This window comes from Rhinolophus hipposideros (genome assembly GCF_964194185.1).
Source record: "Rhinolophus hipposideros genome assembly, chromosome: 4".
Taxonomy (NCBI): Eukaryota; Metazoa; Chordata; class Mammalia; order Chiroptera; family Rhinolophidae; genus Rhinolophus; species Rhinolophus hipposideros.
The window spans coordinates 34,195,944-34,217,431 of NC_138050.1; the positions used below are offsets into that span (position 1 = coordinate 34,195,944).

General features: G+C 40.2%; 1 protein-coding gene across 8 annotated transcripts in view; it reads left to right on the top strand.

The window, feature by feature from the left end:
* Nucleotides 1-657: 657 nt before the first annotated feature.
* Nucleotides 658-21,488, top strand: part of MTUS1 (microtubule associated scaffold protein 1) — a gene marked incomplete at both ends in the record, with an annotated part of 140,624 nt that continues 119,793 nt past the window's right edge. For 3 of the 8 annotated variants that reach the window (XM_081045447.1, XM_081045448.1, XM_081045443.1), the window contains 3 exons: nt 661-874; nt 5,253-5,365; nt 17,981-18,072. Of the gene's footprint in view, nt 875-992; nt 1,235-5,252; nt 5,366-17,980; nt 18,073-21,488 lie in introns of those variants that run through there. The other 5 variants (XM_081045442.1, XM_081045452.1, XM_081045446.1 and 2 more) reach the window with 3 other exon arrangements.

Here is a 21,488-nt window from a genome sequence, read left to right on the forward strand (position 1 = left end):
GGCAAACCTTCGCCCCGAGAATTCTGCAACCTTCCCCCGCGCGACCCCACAGCCGGACTTCCCTGGCTGCAGGGCCCCTCCGCTAGCGCGAAGTCTGGGCGCTCGCACCGGGAACACAGGTGCCAGGAGGGCGGCGGGGGGCAGATCGTCTCCGCAGCCCGGCCCGGGGCCCCCAGCACTGGGAGCAGCACAGTCCCAGTCGCCCGCGGGGACCTGCGTGGTGTGGGTGGCGAGGTTCAGCCAGGTGCGCAGGCGGCAGCCCCCGGCGCAGCGTCGCACGTGGCAACAGGTGCCGCGCAGACCTGGGCGGACGCCGGGGCCCGGGGCGCGTCCGCATTTAGCCCGGGCGCGCGCGGGCCTCGGGACCGGGACCCGGGCGCGCGAGGAGGGGGCAGCGGGCGAGCTGAGCGCTGCGGGAGCCGCCGGGGTTGGCGTGCCGAGGTCCAGCCTCGCGCGTCTTTGCAGTTTTTCGGGGCGCGGCCCCCTCGGACGCCGCCTGGCCTTTGTCTCCAGCTGCGCGGCGCAGGCTGGGGCGGCCGGGAAGGAGCCGCAGCGGGTGGAGCGGGCAGAGGCGGCGGAGCCTGTGTATTTACAAGTTCCCCAAGTCCCCGCCCTCGCTCCACCCCCAGGCAGCCCGCGAGGCGGGGGCCTGGGGCTCCCGGACTCCCGGACCCCGCCGGGCACGGACCGCCGGCGGCGTGCGGGTGGGGGTGGGGACAAGCCGCGCCTCCCCAGGTGCCGACGCCGCCCGGCGGGCACGGATTGCCCCGCGGGCCTCCGCCGAGGGTCCGGAGGGCGCCTGCGCTCGCGGTGCCGCTCTCCCCGCGATTGCGGGTTCCCGGGAGGGCTCGCGGTCGGCTGCGGGGAGCTGCGGGTAAGCGTGGGCTTGGGTCGATTCCTGCTGCCCAGCCCGTCCGTGGAGGGGGTCGCGGGGGAAGGCGCAGAGGGGACTTGGTGAACTCGGCCGTCACTGGGTGGCGGGACGGGCTTTCGGGGAGGGGGCGGGCAGTCCAGCAGCGTGGGTGCCAGAGTTGGGGAAGTGGGGCGGCGGCCCCGGCGGAGCGGAGGTGGTGGAGAGCGGGTCTCACGTGGGCACCGCGAAGCTCGTGCGGGAGAGACGGATGCGGTTCTCGCAGCTGTCACCTTGAAAGTGACCGACGGGGTTCACTGTCGACTCAGCTACGCAGCCTGCAGCCTGACAAGCTTCTACCTTCAGCCGGAAGCCGCCCGCCAGGTGCTGGACCCGCCGGGCCCGCAGCCCCAGCCCTCCCGCTGGGCGGTTCGCTTGGGTCCATTCTCAGCAAAAGTAATCCGGGCTGGAAACGGCTTTAACGGGGTTGCTGCCAGTCCCCTGGGCCTCTTGTCCCTTCCCTTATTGCTTCCTGCGGTTCCCTGGTGTTTCTCTAGCTCTCTAGGAGAATACACCCCTAAGGTCACCTGGCTGATCACTTCAGAGTAACCAGTGGATTCATGTTTACTTAAATCTTTTTGTCCTCTGCTTGTTAAGACTTAGTCTTTTCTACTAAGTTATTTGTGGATTTTTGACTCGGATTAATTGACTTTGGAGTAGGAATGGAGAGATTAATTCTTCATTTAGCTTGCATAAAGTTTCACATGCTCTGTTAATATTGTTTCTTTTAAGTAGTCAGCATACTAAGAAAGGAAATTCAGTGTGTTTTGTTTGTTTGAATAAAATCAAAGTTTTAGGCAGAACACGGGCGGGCGCTGCGGGAAGGATGGAGGCGTTCTGGTTTCATCAGGTGATGGGGTCCAGTTAATCATCGCGCTAAATCGTCTGGCCTGGGATGGAGGGTGGGCGTGCAGGTGTTAAGAGGAAAGAAGGGGAGGGAGAGGGGAAAACCGAAGTGAAAGTCGCTGCTTCTTGGGAGCCTAGGACTTTCTTGAGGAGTCTAGATACACCCAGATAACAGTGTTTGTTAAAACTACAAGGGGAGAAAATGATGGCCAATTTAAATTGAAACAATGATGCTCTTCTTGTGTAGTGCTTTACAATGTATAAAGTGTTTATCGATTTTTTTGTCAAGCGCAATATTCCATAAGGGAAGTTATCCAAAGAAATGATTAGAACTACTTATCCTAAATACAAAACAAAATAAAAAACCTGAGTAGAATTTAGTTTAAAATAATGTATTGTTACTTATGTAACTTGCACCAACTTCTCCACCTATTTTTTTTTTTTAAATCAGCATTACGTGGAGCAAATAGTGCTTGTAGAGAAGATTTCACCTTTTAATTATGTTATCAGTAATTGAAGGTTACAATTTTGGAATATTTTATAGGTTTATAAAATTCTAGCTAGATTTCTTTTGGTATATCTTAGAAATGAAACTGCCTTAAGCATTTGAAAAGCATGTCACTTAATAGCTCTGTTCTGTTGGCCTTGTTTGTTACAATTTCAAAACTAAGGCATGCTTGCTGTATAAAAATTGGTAGATTGAGAAAAAGTGTAAGAGTTCAGTCATCCCACATCCAAAGATAATCACAATACTTTCTGTATACTTGTTAATGTATAACACAAAATATTTATTTTTTACAATTATGTAATTTATACAAACATACTGTTGCATATGATTTTTTTTTTTGCTTAACATATGAAAAAATTTCTGTGCTGTTATAGTTCTTCAAGAATCTTATTTTAGTGGCTACATAATATTACATTATCTAGATGTAACAATAAATGTAACAATATATTTAGCCATTTCCTTATAGCTAAACTTTTAACTTATTTCAAATTATTGTTATTAAATATATAATGGAGCAACAAATATCCTTTATAAAATTTTATCTACAGGACATAATTCCTTAGATGGAGTCCTTGAATTACAGTTGATGGTTCAAAGATCTCTTGATACAGGTTGACTATTTGCTTTCCAAAATATTTTATACCCAAGTATGCTCCCACCAGCACTCTGAGAGTACCTGTGTTACTATATTCTTTTTAATATGGGAAAGTATCTTTAAAAGGAAAAATAATTATTGCCAGCTTTATAGGTGAACAGTGTTATTTCAATATTTAAATTTCCATTTTTTGATTGCAAATGAACACCAAAAATCTGGTTATTGTCCATTTTTCTTCCCTTTTAATTGAATGTAGTGCCGAATTTTTCTGCTGGGATATTAATATTTTTCTATTCATAAGAGCTTTTTATGGATTGATAGTAAACTTTTGCCTTTCATATTGCAGGTATTTTTTCCCATTTTGTCTTTGCTTTGCCTTATAAAGACAAACACATAGCATGTGTTAATAGTGGTTTTGACTTACAGACATTGTATACTTTAACGTTGACTTTCTCAAAAACAAAATTTTACCGCTCCTGAATCATAGCTTAAGACTGTATAGGAGAGTGGCAGAAGATGACTTTTGAAAGAATCCCCACCCCCCAAATTCTGAATCAGATTCTTCTCAAATGCATAATAAGAACTCCATGCTCTGGAGTAGAGACTGTTGCAAAATAGATTGTGTTTTTGGATGAGAAATAGTTGTGCATGATTATAGACCATCAGGAACAATATTCTTGGAAATCAAAGCAGAAAGTTTTAAATTCCAGGGAATGAAAGTCTTTCAGAGCTGTTATTCTGTGGTTATATAAATTAGGCTCACAATCCATTTATTTTTCTGTTGTTCATAGGTAGTATTATTTTGCTAGAATTTTTTTCTTATATTCATTATTGTAGTTTCATCCTAAATTTTCTTTCCTGATGTGTAGTTGGATGTATATATAGTTATAAATTTTCCCAAATTGATTTTCTACCACTATTTAAAAATTAAACTGTTTATTTGAAGCGGGGAAAATAAGCCTGACTGATTCCCCAAACTTGAGTTCTCTTTCCATGCTATGGACGCTTACGTATACCCTGAAGACTTGTAGAGGCCTCACTGAGAATGCTCTCCTTCAGCGCCTCAGTCCCTTTTCTTTCACACTCCATCTTTCAGAGCCTAAAAATAAGCCAGGGGACCGACCATACCTGAGTGGCGAGGATGCGGTTGGTGTGTGGTGTGTGGGGGCACTAGGAAACAGGCCCAAACTTTCTATTGAAGCAATGGAGGACACCCCACCTGACCTCAGCTGGCAGGTGCTTGGGCAGTTGTGTCTTTTGGCCTTCAGAGGAATGACTGAGGATGAGTGACTCCACCCTGTTTTGTTTTTTATTTGAAAAAGAAAAAATGAAAGAAAGGAAGAAAAGAAAATGGGATTAGATGATATGTTATGGCTTTAGCCAGCCTGAAATTTGGTTCAATAAAGCCAGCTTTGACGAGGGTTCCCCATCCTTGGCTTATGGCAGTCCAGTATAACTAGGAACTGAGTCTGATTCTCAGCTACTGCTTCTAAAACTATTTCTAAATCAAGTTTTATGAAAGGTTGCCCTGATGATAGTTATTTTTTTTAAATGACCTCAATATCCTTTGAAATCGGTGGTTATTATTCCTTTCTGTGGGCGGTAATCCATGATGTTAATGCATGACATTTTCTTGTTCATTTGGGTGAAGATAAAAAAGACTTTTTTCCCCCACTTTGAGGATGAGAGACTTGGATGCTAATCTTCACTATGTAGATAGGTACATACCATGAAATTAAATTTTCATACACTCTCAGCTAATTTGCAATTTGTGATTGCTCGGATGGCTGTTACACAATCAAGTAAGAAGGTTTGTTCAGTAAATTTGGAGTGTAAACAAGCTTGAATCTAGAGGTGTTCTACTAAAGTAAATAGCTTTCAAGCACTTCAGAAGTACATATTTATTTGTATATAAGTCTTTGATTCTAAAACCTTATTTTTGTTCATTAAAGCTAATAGAGTTTCCTTAACCTTCAGTTTAGCTCCATGTTGAAGAGAAATGAAAATGTATTTATTTACTTAAAGATAAACTGTATTTAACTCTTGCTAAGAGTCCCAGATCTAAATTAATGAATGTTTTTATGCGCACATTACTTTGGTGAGTAAAAGTAAGAAAAGTCACACTTCCGAATTTCATTCTAACCTAGGAGTTTTATTTCATTTTGAAACTATAAAACGAAGAGCATTTTAAAGTCACTTAAAGTTTCCCTTGAGGAAATATGTTTACTTCTTGAGTAGGGGTGAATATATATATTGTTTGGGGCCAGTGAAAGATGAAGTGCAAGTGCAGGTTATAAGTTTCTCAGACTGGCAGGAAAGGGCAAAGGAGTTGCAAGGAAATGACTTCCAGGTAGTGTAATTTTGTCTGAAATTGTACTGATTTCACGTTTCAGTAAGAATTGTGCTGAGCGGCAGGGCAGGCCTGGCCAGTCTCCATTGTGTGCGCACAGCAAGAGGAAGAGCGAAGACAGGGAACAAAACTGGGAACAACACGTCAGTCTTCCAGGTAAGGTGCCATGAGAAGATGGTTGTAAAGCCATTAAATTACCTTATGATTATTCTTTTAAATACTTTTACATATTTGTACCTTGTCAGTTTATAGTTAAGCTCACTGCAAAGAAAAGAAAATTAGTGTTTAGGTTTGAAGGCCAATCAATCGTAATTACCCTGATCTACAATTAACTAAAACATTTTAAGACATTTTGTGTCCTCTGTTGTTGAGAGAGGATTTCCTCTGGGAGAGAGTCACACTTACCAGAAGAGCAGGAAGGAGAGGTGTAAATATATATTCTTGGGTAAATAAGCGTATAGCTTAAAATACGTTTATGGCAGTGTTCATTGAGTCTTGACTTAATGTTAGCTTGCTTCTATACTTTTTCTGCATTGGAAACTTGGTAATATTTAACTCTGGCATTATTTACATATATACCAGTTCAGAAAGAAAAGTCAATATTTCTTGACCTCATTTCAGATAAGCAGTTCTGAACACATGTGTTTAACAGTGGTCGGTGACAAATGAGTTCTTGCTTATGTTTATCTCGTAGATAGTTTTGATGTTTGTTAACAATGAATGATATCAAGTTGAACCTGCCTGCCCTTTTAACACATAGCTCGCTTGGCTAGCTTCATGGAATAGAAGCCAGTATAGGTAGAAGCAGTCTAAGAGATGCCATTCTAACGTGGGCGCAAACCCCATCCCCCAGCCTCTGTGTGTCACGTTCAGCTATAAAAAGTCCATCTTTTAATATACAGTAAACTATTATTCCCCAGTCATCTTATTCGTAGGTAAATTATAGAACTGAACCATGTTTGCACATTTCTACTAACCTACCCCAATAGGAGGTCATTCAAGGGAGGATTGTGGAAATCCTACTTGTTAGTGAGAGAGAAAGATTGGAGAAATGGGAAATAGGTTGCAAAGGGTAAGATGAAATTTTCCACTAAGAAAAATGTACTTGTTTTATTAGATCCTCAATCTAGACCCTGTATGTAGAACCAAGTCATATATACAATAATGTATAGTTAGGATTATATTTTCATGTTAAGTGGTCAGTAAAAGACATGAGTAAAAATCCCTGCTGTTAGAATCTTAAATTGGATTTTCATCAGCCTCAAACCATGTATTGAGCATTTTCCATGGGCCAAACACCGTGCAAAGTAGACATGGTTCTCAGGGCAGTCAATCAGAAAAGCCTCAACCATTGTGAAAAGGACAGTTTTGGAAATGTTTAGGATGCTAGAAATAGTCTCTCACGTCATAGATGTTGTGCCATACGTCGGGGATTCTGTCGCTGCCTCGACCAAATTTTGGTAAACCTGAGGCTGTTTTGACATTTTTGGTTATGTACGGACTTCTGATCCTTGATCACCTTTCTCTTTTCCTTCTCACCAAAGGAGTTGACAGGCAAGATACTTAGCACCAGCATCTGTGGTTTCACTTACTTTCTCTGGATAATCTTTTTAGTGACCTTTTCCAATAGCTTTTGGTTCCATCTTGTTTCTCGAGAATAGGGTCTAAACCTTATGATGCTGGGTGCATTTGCACTTTTAGAATTATTTGTACCAGATGTAGCCTGGAATAAATCAAGAGCTCTGATGGCATGGGAATTTGAAATTCCTTCTTCAATTAGTCACAGCTACTAGAAGGTCTTTTAAGACAAAGCTGTTAGTTTCCTTACTGCTTTTCTCGATTTTCCTCCTTGTTCTCTTCCTCGTGCCCAGCCCCCTCATCCACTGTGAAATCCGCAGCAAGCAGAAGAGAGGGAGGCTGCTCAGTGTGGCCTTGTGTCTCTGAAAGACTGCTGTTAGGAGTTAGGTGAACGCAGAGCTGGAAGGTGTACAATTCTTATTCCTTCTGAGTTATAATTCTATGTTTTAATAAAGTGCCATTCTCAAAACACCTGGTATATGCCCATGTGCCAATACTTGTACAGAATTAATTCCACTTGTGAGAATTGGTGACCTTTTTCATTTGAGCAGACAGTCACAAGTTGATAATCTCTTATCAGTAGGGAGACTTGGGCTGTTCCTTGTTTAGAGAAACATGTATTTACACTTTAAAGACGACTTGAGATGAATTTTCAGTCTGGGGTTGTTCTTTTATTTATATTAATAAGATTTGTGTTTCAGAGTAGTTTTGCATTTCTGGGAAACTTTTTGATGGTTCACTAGAATTGCTGGTTATTGGATTTGATTTAATACTCTTTTAAGTATTACATTTTTTGTTTAATACTTAAAAATTTCTGATGGTGCTTTATGGAGATATTCATGACAACTATGCAGAGGGATTTACTAATTTATTTTAATTCCCAGATAAGAAGAGTGAGTCTAATCAATGAAAAAGGAATAGACCAAGAAAAGCCTGCATTTTGTTATGAAAAAATTGTTATGAAATTTGAAAACTTGTTATGAAACTCTGTTATCAAACTCTTGTTATGAAAAACTTGAAATGATTTTATATCGCAGATATGACTGTTTTGGTAGAAAAATGTTGGTTATATCTTGTGCTAAATATGTAACATTTGTAACCTTATAGGTACCTAATCAAATGAAAATGACTTTCTACTTATATGGTATAAGTAGAAGCCTACAGGGCAGGGTATTGCATTTTTCCTCTCTTTCCTCCTGTTTTTATTAAAATTGGAGTAATAAAATGGAGACATTTTGCTAGATTTTTCTCACCCTGACGTCAATTATGAAACTTTGGAGACATACTTTGTTATAGAATAGAAAAAAATGTTACTGGAATCCAGAACGTTGGGTACAGGAATTCAGGAGAGTGCACAGACTTCAAAGTTAGACCAAAGTTAGACGTGGCCGTCTACGTTAGGCCACGTGATTTTGGGTAAGTTACATCCTTGCCTTTGTACCTGTCATCTCATCAGAACAGTGCAGATAACACCTCTCTCCTGGGGTTATTTTACCACAATGTCAGGTATATAGTACATAGGGAATAAGTGCTAATAACCTTCCTTTGTTTCTTGTTTTAAACCTTTTCCGATTTATGGACAGGAAATTTCATTTCATTTCTTCCACTCACCTTTGTCGGAGTTGTTGCTGGGATCTGTTGGTGCTCTCTGTTGGGAATTAAATTCCAGGCGCAAGAGCCCAATATCATACTGGGAGTAGGGAATGGTTATCCCAGTATGATAACTTTACTTTTTCCTTAAATAGAATTGGTTGCTACCAGTAGCAGTTGATATTATATTAAACTGGGCCTTATGTTAATTTTTGCTCCAGAAGACGCATTAGAGCTGATGGTCTGGCTAGGTCTTATTTTCGGGGAAACATGGTATATGAAGAAATTGAGGACTGAACCTAGTTGGGTAGGTGTTTTATATTATGGTGAGTTAAGTTAAGGAACCTGGACAAGGACCCAAGTCTTCTTCCCTCTTGCTCCATTCCTCACTCCCAGTATGATACTGTTACTTGACTACTTTTAATTCTATAAGAAGTAAAAAATTGCTGTTTCTAGGATTTTCTTTACATTGGTGCTGAAATGAGATCAAAGACATGCAGTGGTTTGGATACGTAACATTTCAGATAACATAGCTTAGAATTATGAGTTGTTATTCTATTTTCTGACCACAGAACATAAAACAGAATGTTAAATCTTGTAAGCCATTAAATTAGTAGACAAATGGAAAATTGAGTTACATATCATTACAATGATATAGTACGTTTCAAAAGATTTTAGTTTTCAGACTTCTTTCAAGAAGAACCAAATAAAATCTATCAGAACAATCATCTGAATCATTGGATTGTACAATAATACACTATAAAATTCACCCATTTTACAGATAGCAATCCAAGGTTATACATGTTGAATAGGGATGACTGTTTTTTATGAACAGTTTTTTTTCCTATAGAAATTTTGAATCCCATTTCATTATTTAAAGCTGCATGGGTAAATGGAGCTAATCTCAGTAAAAATTTAACTAGGAGATGAGGGCTAATGTCAATAAGAGCTGGGAAGGGAATGTCTCATAAAACCAGTTACACCCTGGATATCAGGCGTGATTTCTAGCCCTGAAGTCAGCAGTTCTGTATTACCAAAGAGACTTCTAAGGAATGGACAGTGTTAGGACTTGAAAAGTGCCTTTACTTAGATTAGCTCTTCCTTTGGGCTGCTTCTGTGAGTTAGGTGTGAACATACATTGACCTTTGTTAAGGAACTTTTATTTGCCAGTGGAAAACCTAACATAGGTAATCATTTTCAAGTAAAGGGCACAGGAAGTTGATGTTTAGTGAAGGTTGGGAGGTACAGTGTGAGGTGCCAACTTGCGTAACTACACACACACACACACACAACATGGCATTTTTCAATTGGCCTTGGCATCACTCTAATGGAAAATTATTTTCTTTTAGCCAAGTGAACTTTGAAGAGATAAGGCAACTGGCTGAAAGATTATAAACGGAGTTGTTCGTAGTCATTTAACACTTTCAGGAAAAGATTTTATTTTAGTTTCAAACTCTGCCCTGCATATTCAGTCTACCCCCATTTCTCCCAAACAACCTGTGCTGCCCTTTGGGTAATTTCTTTAACTAGCTGTAGATAATTTAGAAACAAACAGAATGCAGAGTCTTTACATCAAATTGTTTTGTTAGCTCAGCTATACAGTCTTAGATGGTGGTCCTTGATAGGCACTGCATGTAAATGGTGGTTTGGTTTTATTTCTTTACTTTTATAGGGACAGTCTGTCCTGTGTTGGCTCAGTGCTATCCTGGGATTTAGTCTTATTGTTCTGATCTTACCCTTTTTACTGATTTCCATGAAAAAGTTTACCTTTCTGAAAATTATCTACAATACGAGGTAATATCCATAGGAGTAAGAATTTAATTTTGTTTACCTATCTATCAGGAATACATAGACTAGTACATCCTTTATATTTAGTTGCTCAAAAAATGTTGGAATGCCGACTTAGACTGAGAGATAATATTTTAAATTTTCAGGTATCTATTGGTTTGGGATTATAGACATCTGGTGTGTGGTCCTGACCTACTTTACAAGGTGATTGTTTAGGTCTGTGGGTATGATACCCTACAAGGTCAGGGCCAGAGACCAACTCCTTTAGGGGGCTCTAGGTGACTATACCGGGGTTGCCAAAAAATGTACACATTTTAAGAGACGTTATCTATGTATTACTTTTCGAAGTTGAATTGAATTACGGTAGCAATGTGTAATATGATATTCACTGAAGATGGCGTTAATTAAATGAATGCTAGCATCATTCATTGTATTATAATTTTTATACAGTTTTTTCCTTTGTTAAAATGTATATACATTTCTTTTGGCACCTTCTGTATTCTAGAGGTAACAGTAAAACAAAATTCTGCATAAGTAGGGCATGTTTGATGTCTGTGGGATTAGACAAAAATGGTGGTTAGTAGGTGTAGTCAACATTCTAGGTTTTTACATTGGGTGGGAAGGAATTTGTTGGAAGGTGGATTACAGAACAAGAGCCAAGAAAAACATCTATAGGTTCCAATGTATATTAATGGATGATTCTGGAATATATACTGCTCTTTACTGACCACAGGATCTATGAAAAAAAAAATAGATACAATTAAGTATCATGAAATGCACTTAGCTTGAGTGTACAATTACGAGTTTTGACAAATACATATCCATATAACCAAAACACAGTCAAGATAGAGTACATGTCCATCACCCCAGAAATTTCCCTTGACCATATGAAGAAGTTGCTGAGCTTTGGTTGTTAAGTAAAGTAATGGTAATAATAAAGCTTGTTTCACGAGGTTGTTGCTATTAGCAACTAATAATTGTGAGTTAAAGAGTTTCCGAAAATTTCATTCGCCCCTCGCCGTCTTCTACCCCCCGCCCCCACTCCAGTTCAAGCTGTTGTTTCTCAGTCTAGTTGTGTAGGACACAGCTCCCTGGCCCATGCTGGTATTATGAGCCTTGCGCTCTCCCCGCAACCCTGGCTGAGGCAGTCAGTTGCCAGTCATTGGTCGCCAGTCATGGGTCGGCCGCTCACAGCAGCGACCTTGGCGTTAGGAGCACAGCGCTCCAACCACCCGAGCCACCGGGCCGGCGCACTTTTATTTCTTAAAACAACCCTATGAGGTGGATTGTTGTTATATCAGTTTTTGCAGATGAGGAAACGGCATTTAAGATTACTTTTGTCTTGCCCAAGGTAGGTAACCCAGTAGCTGAGTAACTGGGAGCTCTCCACAAATAACACATGCCCTCATGTCTACGCAGCTGTGGGTCCATCGCTATATAGAGCTACCCAAACTTAGTTTCTTTTATTACTGTGGGAAGGACGATGAAAAGGAGGTCAAGATCACACATGAATTGGATTTAATGTTCATTTCTAGTTATTTACTCTGTTTCTTGGACAAGGTGCTGAACTTCTGGAGACATCAAGTCAGACATCTCTAAAAGGGGAGGCGTGATAGGAGGACGTGATTGTCATGGGACGTGTCTGTCCCATTGGCTGTCAGGTGGGAGGATGACTTCAGTGAGAACACTTTCATGGACTTTGAAGTGCTGTGTGCTGACTTTGTTATCTTTATCCATGGAAGACGTAGCTGCCTGCTGCCCCATCCTGGCCTCACACTCTGCTAACTGTGGCTGGACAAGTAGGGCTTGACAATGTGTCAGAGAGGGACAGTCTCCACTTGTCAGTCCCTTGATGCACTGAACATTGTTGACACACCTTTTTGCTCTCACTAGTCCTCCTGACATTCAGAAGCCTCAGATAGTTTTACAGCATTAGGTCAGCCTCCCTCCACAATACTTGTCAACTTTATCAGGAAAGGAATATTGCAAAAAAAAAAAATCTATTTTAATTTGCTTTCTGAAATATATGTGAAACAGTATGAGTTGGTGTGAGGTGGGTGAGCTCTTAAGTAATCCCGAGAACTGTGATGATGTGTTCTGGCCTGGACAGAATTATTTTGTGCGTGCCTCCTGTATTCCTGAAGGTGAGCTAATTCCACAGTGTGTTGAAGTGCTGGTTATTAAACAGATGACCTAACTTCAGGGTTTGAATTTGGTCAATTCAAACTTCCTAGCCAGGGCTGCTCTCTCCTCTCAAGGGTTGTTTTCCTCCCTTTGCCGCACGCCCACATCTGGGTTAAAACCAGGATCCTGGAGGAGCTTTATAGCACCATAGTTTCAGGCAGTGGGTGAGGGTTGTCTCGTCCAGGTGATGCCTTCCAGATGTCTTGGCCTCTGCTGAGGCAGCTCCTCAAGATGGGTCTTTAGATGGCTCTGTCTACGTGTGTGCTGTTTCTGTGGTCTCTCTTGCGGCTTCCAGTGGCCGGATCAGTATACACTGACTCTTCTTTGATCTGTTCCAGGCCTTTTCTGGTCCACTGGCCCTCTCAGCACTTCCTTTTGTGTGTGTCTTTCTCTGTGGTCCTCGTCTTTGATCTTCCCGGAGAGCTGGGAAACTGGCCTCCATATCCCATCTAGCACCTCCCTTCTCTAGCTTCCCTTTCTCCTTTCCCTTGCTATCCTTTTCCCCTAGCTCAGAGATTCCAAATGGGGATCTATGAACCAGGGGTGCTTGGTGACAAAATGTTTACCATCACACAGGGAAATGGAAAAAACAAAACAGAAAAACAACAGTACTAACATGTCATCAGGCTAAACATATAATCTATATTGAAAGAATGTTCTTTATTCTGTAGTTTTGTACTCCCTTTTTGTGTTAAAAAATGTCCTTTTATAATGCATTGGCAATAGTCAAAAGGTATTTTGTGTGAAGTGTTCTTTGTGGAAAATTAAAAGCCGGCTTTCCCATGTTTTGTCTCCAGATTTTTGGAGGGGACATGTTATTAGTCCCTAAAATCTGAATGGCTGAGAAGCACCCACTGCCTGTTCCTTATACTCTGCTCAAGCTCTATCCTCTTCAGGGAGCTACACTTAACCGTTCTCTTCATATCCTCAGGAGTGGAATGCATCCTTTAGTCTCTTAGGCTCTGGTTGCTTGTACTTTTACAGTTTTTGTAATTTACTTTCTTGTTTTCTTAACTGCACTGTATGCTCTTTGAAAGGTTCCTTGATGACAGGGGCTGTCTTCTGTCCATAGCAGAGTAGCTGGCACATGGTAGGCGGCTCATGAATGTTTGTTGAGTGAATGCAAGCTCTTGTAGTAAAAGGTCCCTTTATAGCAGGGATAAGGGACCTAGCGGGGTGATGCATGAAGTAACCAGCTCCCATTCTGCAGCCACTTAGCTTCTGTGGGACTAAAGCTATTGTGTGGGTTCCTCCTTTTGTATCTAATTGGAGGCTCTGAATATAATAAAATTCAATATCAATATAAGGATTCTTTCTTTTTTTTTTGAAAGTTTCTAACATTAAGAGAATAGTTGTGAGGAAATTGGTAAGGTTTTTATTGCTAACTAAAATGTCTTCTGTTTGTGTAATGACGGAATAGCATTATTCTCAACTGTAAATATGGATTACATTAAAGCACACTAGCATCATGCATTTACTAGGAATGCGTAAACTAGGAAGTTAGTATTCAAGAAGAGAGATGCTATTTCCTTTAACTTATGATTAAAATACTTTTTACAGGGGTTGAAATCATTTGGAGAAAGGCATGAGGGGATACTGGAATTATTAATTTTAAATAGTGGGGCTATTGAATTCTACAAATATTAACTGAGTGACCATGAGTAGAACATTCCTCTCTCATTTTTAAGGTCACGTCTTCATTGTGTCCATCTCTGCCTGCAAGCCCTGAGTCAGCCTGTCATGGCGTCAGGGACCACAGATCTTTGAGAATGGGAGCCATGGTCCTGGCCTCAGTCAGCGTGGAATTTGTTGGCCATAACTAAGCTGCAGATTGCTGTTAAGGGTGGAGCCAGCAAATTACTGAATTGTTTCTATTGAGAATTTATTGCTGAGGGTAATTATTTAGAATTTTCTGTTGTGATTGATTTTCATATACCAGTGAGTTTAAAGGCTCTCTCGGGCCTTCAAACAATTGGAAGCCAGACTTGGACCATTTTCATGGAGCTAAAGACTTTGCATTAAATATGTTCACCTTAGAAATATAAAGCTAAACAAAGCCAAACTTGTGAATTTCCAGATTTTTCTATATAGCATAACAATATGCATATTAAATGTCTTTTTTCTCTAAAAAAAAACACCGCACCATCTATTTCTCTAAGTCTATTGAGGACAGATTCTAAGATCTCATAGGCTCTGTCTTCCTACACTCACATCTGAGAAGTACAAAAAGTAGCCAGTTTTGGAGCAATGAGATTTTGTTCTGCTTATGAGATTAAGGGAAGGGACTTGGTTAGATTTCTTGCTTCCTGAGGTCCATATTGTGTTCTTTTGTTCTCTTGGCACACTCCCGCATTTAGCCATCCTTGAACCTCTGGAGTAGATGGAGGGGAGGATACCTGACAGGTAGAGGTGTACTCACCTTCAGAGCCAGAGACTCCCAATAAACAAATGCTCACTGCCACGGCCAGGACCAGTGAGTGAATGTTCAGTATTCCTTGGACCTACAGCTCTGAGTCGAGCCAGCCTGTCTTCTAATACTAGGGCCAATGTGTTATTAACATTTTCATGAGGTCTTCATTTACTGTTATCAGTAATAATCTGGATAGCAGATATTTTTGACTCTATAAACTTGTGGGCTCAGAAAAGATATAATTTTGATAATGTTATGATGTCCTTGAAGGAAAGGCATGGATGAAATATAGTATAAATGTATTTTTCCCTCTATTTTTTTTATATGTGCTCTCCCATAAAATTTCAGATATTAAAATATTCAAACCTAGTTTGAGGTTCTTACGCTTCATTTTAGTAGTAAGATGGAAAATTCAACCAAACGTTTAAGTTGAAACTCATGTTACTATAGTTGTCTTTTATTGAGATGTAACAGTAAATGGTGTAGAGTTTTAACATCTGATGTATTTAGGGTTTCTGTTAGGCCTCTTCCAATTACAGATGTTATAGTATATGGTTAAATTTATAAAAACCACAAGGGGATAGTTAACTTACTACATTTCTTGGGATACTCTTCTTTGAAAGGTGACTAAAATTTTCTTTGAATATTTTTATCAATATCTACCTCTTCCCAAGGCTGTTACACAAATCTTAAATCTCAGTGTTCCTCCTGGGCATGACATTTCAGGAAAGAAAATCTCGTCACTGAGTTGCTTCATATTTTCTGGTACATGGGTTAAAATTCTCATAAGATTGGGAAATCTCTTTCATCTTTGATATTTCTTTTCTTTTCTTTTTTAACCTGATGAAATTACAGGTAGTATGGGTTGGCACATTGCAATGGGAGCCCAGCTTTGGGCTGCTCAACTGAGGGCAGTGGGTGGTTTGGGCTATGAAGGTCATGACCCCACTATCCTTGGAGGGCATTCTCCTCTACAGCCCTCAGGGGCTTCTTGCTGGGTTAGCAGTGTTGCTAATCCTACTGGATCTTGCCTGGCTTCGGAAGGGTTTCTCTCTAAAAATTGACTCATGATAATCTAGGGCCAAGTTAGAAATCAGAGAGTGGCCCTAGGCCTAAAAATCGTCCCCGTTTAGGAGGAGGGCCTAAATAGCACAGAGCCACTGTTGCTTTCCTGCTGTGGAGAGGCAGGTGTGAAAAGAGAAGAGCATAGTGTTTTTTTCCTGGCTTGTGTAGGAGGAGGTAAAAAGTTTTAGTGGTTGACTTAAAAAACAAAAACAAAAAAACTCTAGAAACTTTCAGTAAAGTAAACGTTGGACGTTATTCTTTTTATGAGGCTGGATTTAGTGCACTATATTTTTAGATGTTTCTAATTTGCAAGAAAATATTTTGTATTTAATGTTAGTCCCAGTGTGTTTGAGGAATGGAAACAGTAACATGCCTTGTTTCCTATACTGCCTGGGAAACACAAAGTGAAGCATTGTTTGAAAACTTGCAGACAACAGGTCATTTAAACAAAGACCTATACATTTAAAGTTGAAATTTCTGGGGGGAATTGTGTAACACACTTACTAATGACTCTTTGGATACATATGGTGCATCTTTTATATTGAAGACATATGAGCTAGAAGAAACTTCAGTCTGAAATTGAGATACAAAATAATCTCAGAATGGTAGTTGTTTTTCGATTGGGTATAACATAGTCGAAACTTAATGTTTAGTTTAGTGACTTCTTTTTTTCTATTTAAGGTGAAACCAGATTACTTTTGTTTGAACACTCATTTATTTAGGAATGGGTGGTTATTGATTTTCAGAGATTCTTCCTCTGCCTCTCAGAGTTGACTATGAGGTTTAAGTAATATCATCTGACTTGGGGATGGCAGGGAGGACTCCCTTGCCTTTGAAAAATATTTCTTGTCACCGTAGAACAAAGGCTAATCTGTTGCCAATTGTTCCAGGCCACTGAGTATGTTTTTTATGTTAAGTGTGATGAGAGACCATAGGCGGCTTTGAGAGGAGATTTGCATGAGTTACAATTCAGAAGGGTCATTCTGGTTGCAATGTGAAGAATGTACTGTACTTAGGAAAGGGGTTAATGGTGGCTTTGAGTTGAAATGATTGTGAAGGTGGGAAATGGTTGCATTTGGAATGTATTTTGAAGCAGCAGCACCTATTGGGGTTACTATTGGGGTGACAGGAAAAGGGGAATGAAGGCTGATTTCTTGTTTTTTTTTTTTTTTTTTTTTTTTGCATGATGAACTTGGATGCATAGTGGTGTGTTTCACTGAGAGTAAGGAGCACTGGAGCAAGGAGGAAGCTGGTGGGGGTCTGCAAGCCTGAAGTCCTCTTTTAGACAGGCGAAATTTAAGATGCCTGTTAGATAGGCAAGACAAATGAAGATGTTGAATTGACAGTTGGGTATTCAAATCTGGAGCTTTAAGGAAGCATCAGGGCTAGAGTTATCCTTATGGGAGTTGTTACCAAACAGAATGTATTTAAAATAAGATATGAGTATAGGAAAAGAAGGGTTTAAAGGCTGAGCCTGAGCCCTGCCTTTCTTACCCTCAACATTTAGAGGCTGCTCAGAGAAGACTCAGCAAAAGCATTTGAGAAGGAGCAGCCTGTGAGTTAAGGAGGATAAAGAGAGAGTAGTGCTTGCATTCTCATGATAAAAGGTTAATTCATGAGGAGTTGCTTCTTGTGGGTGAGCAAAGAAAGTTGTTTCTTGAGATGAAATCTACTAATTAAGATGCTGTGAAGATTGTTGAAATGACAGCAAAGGATTTCTTATATTACATGAACTTGGTTTGAGATGATTGCCTCCAATTTTGAAAGAAGTTCTGCTGTGGGTAAAATGCTATCAAACAGCATCCTATGTCACACACAAATCGTTCCTGAACGGAAGAGTCAATTGTAGAGGCAGATTTGATTGTCGTCTTGTTTTAAGAAATTGCCACAGCCACTCCAGCTTTCAGCAGCCACCACTCCCATCAGTCAATAGCCGTCAACATTGAGGCAAGTCCCTTCACCAGCAAAAAGATTATGACTTGTTGAAGGCTCAGATGACAGTTTGCATGTTTTAGCTATAAAGTATTTTAAAATTGAGATAGGTACATTTTTTGGATATAAGGCTATTGCACACTTAATAGACGATAGTAAAGAGTAAGCAGAACTTTTATATGCACTGGGAAACAAAAAAAATCATGTGACTCGCTTTATTACAGTGGTCTGGAACCAAACCTGCAGTGTCTCTGAGCTGTGCCTGTGGAGTGAAGACTTTTGTTTACCAAACAGGAACACTTAAGTTCACTTTTCAGTAAGTAAGTGTGTGTGTCTGTGTGTGTGTGTGTGTGTGTGTGTGTTTGTGTGTGTGTGTACACATGTGTGTGATCCTTTAGAATCTCTGAGAAGCTTGTGGAAACCTTGGTAAATTCAGCCAAAAATAAAAAGAAGTATAATAAATCACTTTGAAATACCAGAACATTTAGCCGCCCTTAGGCAACCTCGTTTCAGGGAAATGCATACCTTCTGTTAATCATTTTTGAAGTATTGGGAATGGGTATAGGAACAGTAATACTCTTTGAGGTTCCCTAAAGTTCAAAATACTTCTTTACATCTTCTGGCCACTGTCCATACTGCTGCTTTAAGACCTTCATTTTCTTGGATGCTTACTTGGGAGGTCCCATTCCACAGTGTATCAGAATACTAAAATATTACCACATTTCATCTATATAAACAGTTGAGTTACTATTGACTGTTGATAAAATATTACACTTAAAACCTTTCCGTTCTTTGCTTCTTAATCTGCTACTTATTCAAGTTTTAGCTAAACACATGACTTGCTAGTAACCCCTCTACTCCCATGATAGCAATCAGAGTGCCACCCTTTTCTTCACTGACTACAATTGCGGTTTGCATAGTTGCGTTATTCTTTGTGTATTTTGTTCACTCTACGTTCACGCCTCGCAGAGTGTTTGGCATATGCTGGGTACCTGATACATGGGATGACTGAATGTCACCCAGTGTTTGAAAACATGTCTTAGCAGTGCCTCCTCCTAGCTTTGGATTATTTTCCAGACTTAGTGTCTTCTTTATTATTTTTATTTTATTTTTTATGTTTTGAAAGAAAAGCAGGTTATTTAAAATGCTGGCATTCTGGGAGGAAGGTGGACTCCTGTCCAACGGCCATCCCCTTGTCTTTATTTTTAAATCAGGTTTATTGAGGTGTAATTTGCATACAGTGAGAGTTTTCCTATTTTAGGTGGACAGTTCATTAAATTTTGGCAAACACAGTTGTATAACCAACTACAATTAAAAATAAACACAACTTTTCATCATCTCGAAAAGTTTCCTTGTGCCATCTTCAGTCCTCTCCCTCCACTCCAGGCAAACGCTGTTGTAAGGCCTATCCTCATTGTTTGGCCTTTCTGGATAGTATATAGGTGGAATTAAGTGTCTTTTGTGTCTGGTGTCTTTCACTCAGTTTATGTGTTTGAGATACCTCTCTATTGTTGTGTCAGTGGCTTACCTTTTCATTGCTGAGTGGTATTTCTTTAAATGGATGAACTGCAATTTTTTTTGTTCATCTACCAGTGATGGACATTTGTGTTATTTCTCATTTTGGGCAATTATTACATTTTTCTTCCTGGTTTTAATTAATAGAACCAACAGGATGAACACAGCATCAATCACCCACAGCCCTATCCCCCCATGTAGGTCTACTGTTTTCCTTTTCTCATGTCCTTTTTCTCTGTATTTTATGTCGTTGTAATGATAAAACACAGACATTTTTCCTAGTTGTTTTGTGAACGGCACAGTTTTTAAATGGTTGTATTTCATTGAGTTACTCTATTGCAATTTTTAAACTCAGTCCCATATTAACATTTATGTTGTTGCTCAGTCATCATAGGTGTAAAAAGTAAGCTGAAAAACCTCTAAAGTCTTTCCTATGATAAATCTTTGGCAAGAGTTTACTTAAGACTCTTAATTGAAAGTAATAGATATCCAAGCTAACTGGGGCAAAAAAAATGGGTAACTATTATAAGAGTATGGAATATTTCTTAGAACTCAATGTCAAGGAAGTTACCAGAAACCAAGTCAGGTCAGTCAGTCCCCTCATTGTTTTCCATTTATGCTTCTGTTGGAACATTGGTAGCATGCGTCTCCCTGTAGACAATTCCTGTGCTTCTGGATGCTTGGAGGCAGGAGGCTAGCTCCACAGGGGCTTGGATTTATGCTTTTCAGTTCCAGGGAGTTCCACGATCACAGTGTGCCTGACTAGCTGTTTTAAATCCAAATGCTGGGGAGAGAAAATCTGACCCCATCTGAGGTAGGCGTCTTCACCAGGGCTAGCTCATGTAGTGGGGCCCACTTCTGGGAGTAAAAGGGGCTGTTCTCAGAGAAAGGGGGTTGTTGTGAACTGAGCCCACACTCAGCGTTTTCCATTTAAAGTAAGAGTACATGAAATGTATTTTTATGGCTTGACACTGCTTTCCAAAAGACAGTTACTCTTAAAAGAGAAGGGTGTCAGGGGAGTATTACACATACCTATTTTTTATATTTATTTGTTTTGCTTTTTACTTTTTTATATTTCTGCTTAGATATTAAAAATGGTTGTTTACCATTTATTAATTTTGATTCATCCTCTGTAAGCGATGTTTAATGGATAGCTAAAAAATTCTGATTGGCAGACAATGTTTATTGAATGCTCACTTTATTGAATGCTTACATAACGTAAGGGTTTATGCCTGAGACTTCTGTAAATACTACGAGGAAGTTTATTAGACAGCTCTTATTCGTGGAACCACGCAATCAAGTTGAAATTTAACCCTAGAGAAGGGGTTTCTTATTACATGGGCCTTGAGAGGGAGTGTTCTATGTAGAGGTAATTGATATTATTTCTGGAAATAATATCAACACTGGCTCTGAGTAGTTTTGGGGGCACCAATAGGAACTTAAGCACTTGAAGTGAACTGTAAATGCCTGCCTGGAAGCCTCTTCCTAAGATGTGTGACTCAGTTGGGTTGTGCATTTTGTGCTCCCTTTGCATTTTGGGCCCCAGCTGGAGTAGGTTGGCCAGGCTGCTTCACTTGGAGTCTACACCTGAGCTCTCCTGGGTCTTGTCCCTTGTCTGTTGGCCATGGATGAGGCTGTTCGTCTCAGTGCTGCCTTCTTAATCTTAAACTGCCTTGTCTAAAAATCTTTGTCAGCAAATGTGTCCTGATTACTATCATAAGTTGACTTTCCGTAATACCATTTATTTGTTTTATGACTCTTATATTGATAGAGTGAGAATTTAAATGAAGATTTTAGCAACAAAACTTCCACACTTAAGGTATGTGTTCATATGTACAAGTGGGTTCTTTCTGTGTGACTCTCTGGCTCAGAAGAGCTTCTGCCTGGCTGCTGTGGAGTTCCACAGTGGTCAGCGATGAGTGCTATAGTGTGGACTCTTTCCATTGGTGGATTTAGCATCTGACATCTCAGAAATTCATGAGGCAGCTCGAAGTTCTAAGATACGTGGTACAGGATTTTGCTCCTGTAGATTGGGAAATTTGAGGTAGCAATGTAGTTAAACCATTAGCTCTAGCTCTTTTAGTTTGTAGTCATACTTTTTTTTTTTCTCCTGTGATAAAATACATATAACATAAAATTGCCATTTTTAACCATTTTTGAGTATACAATTCGGTGGCATTAAGTACATTCCCAGTGTTGTGTGGTCATTACCACTGT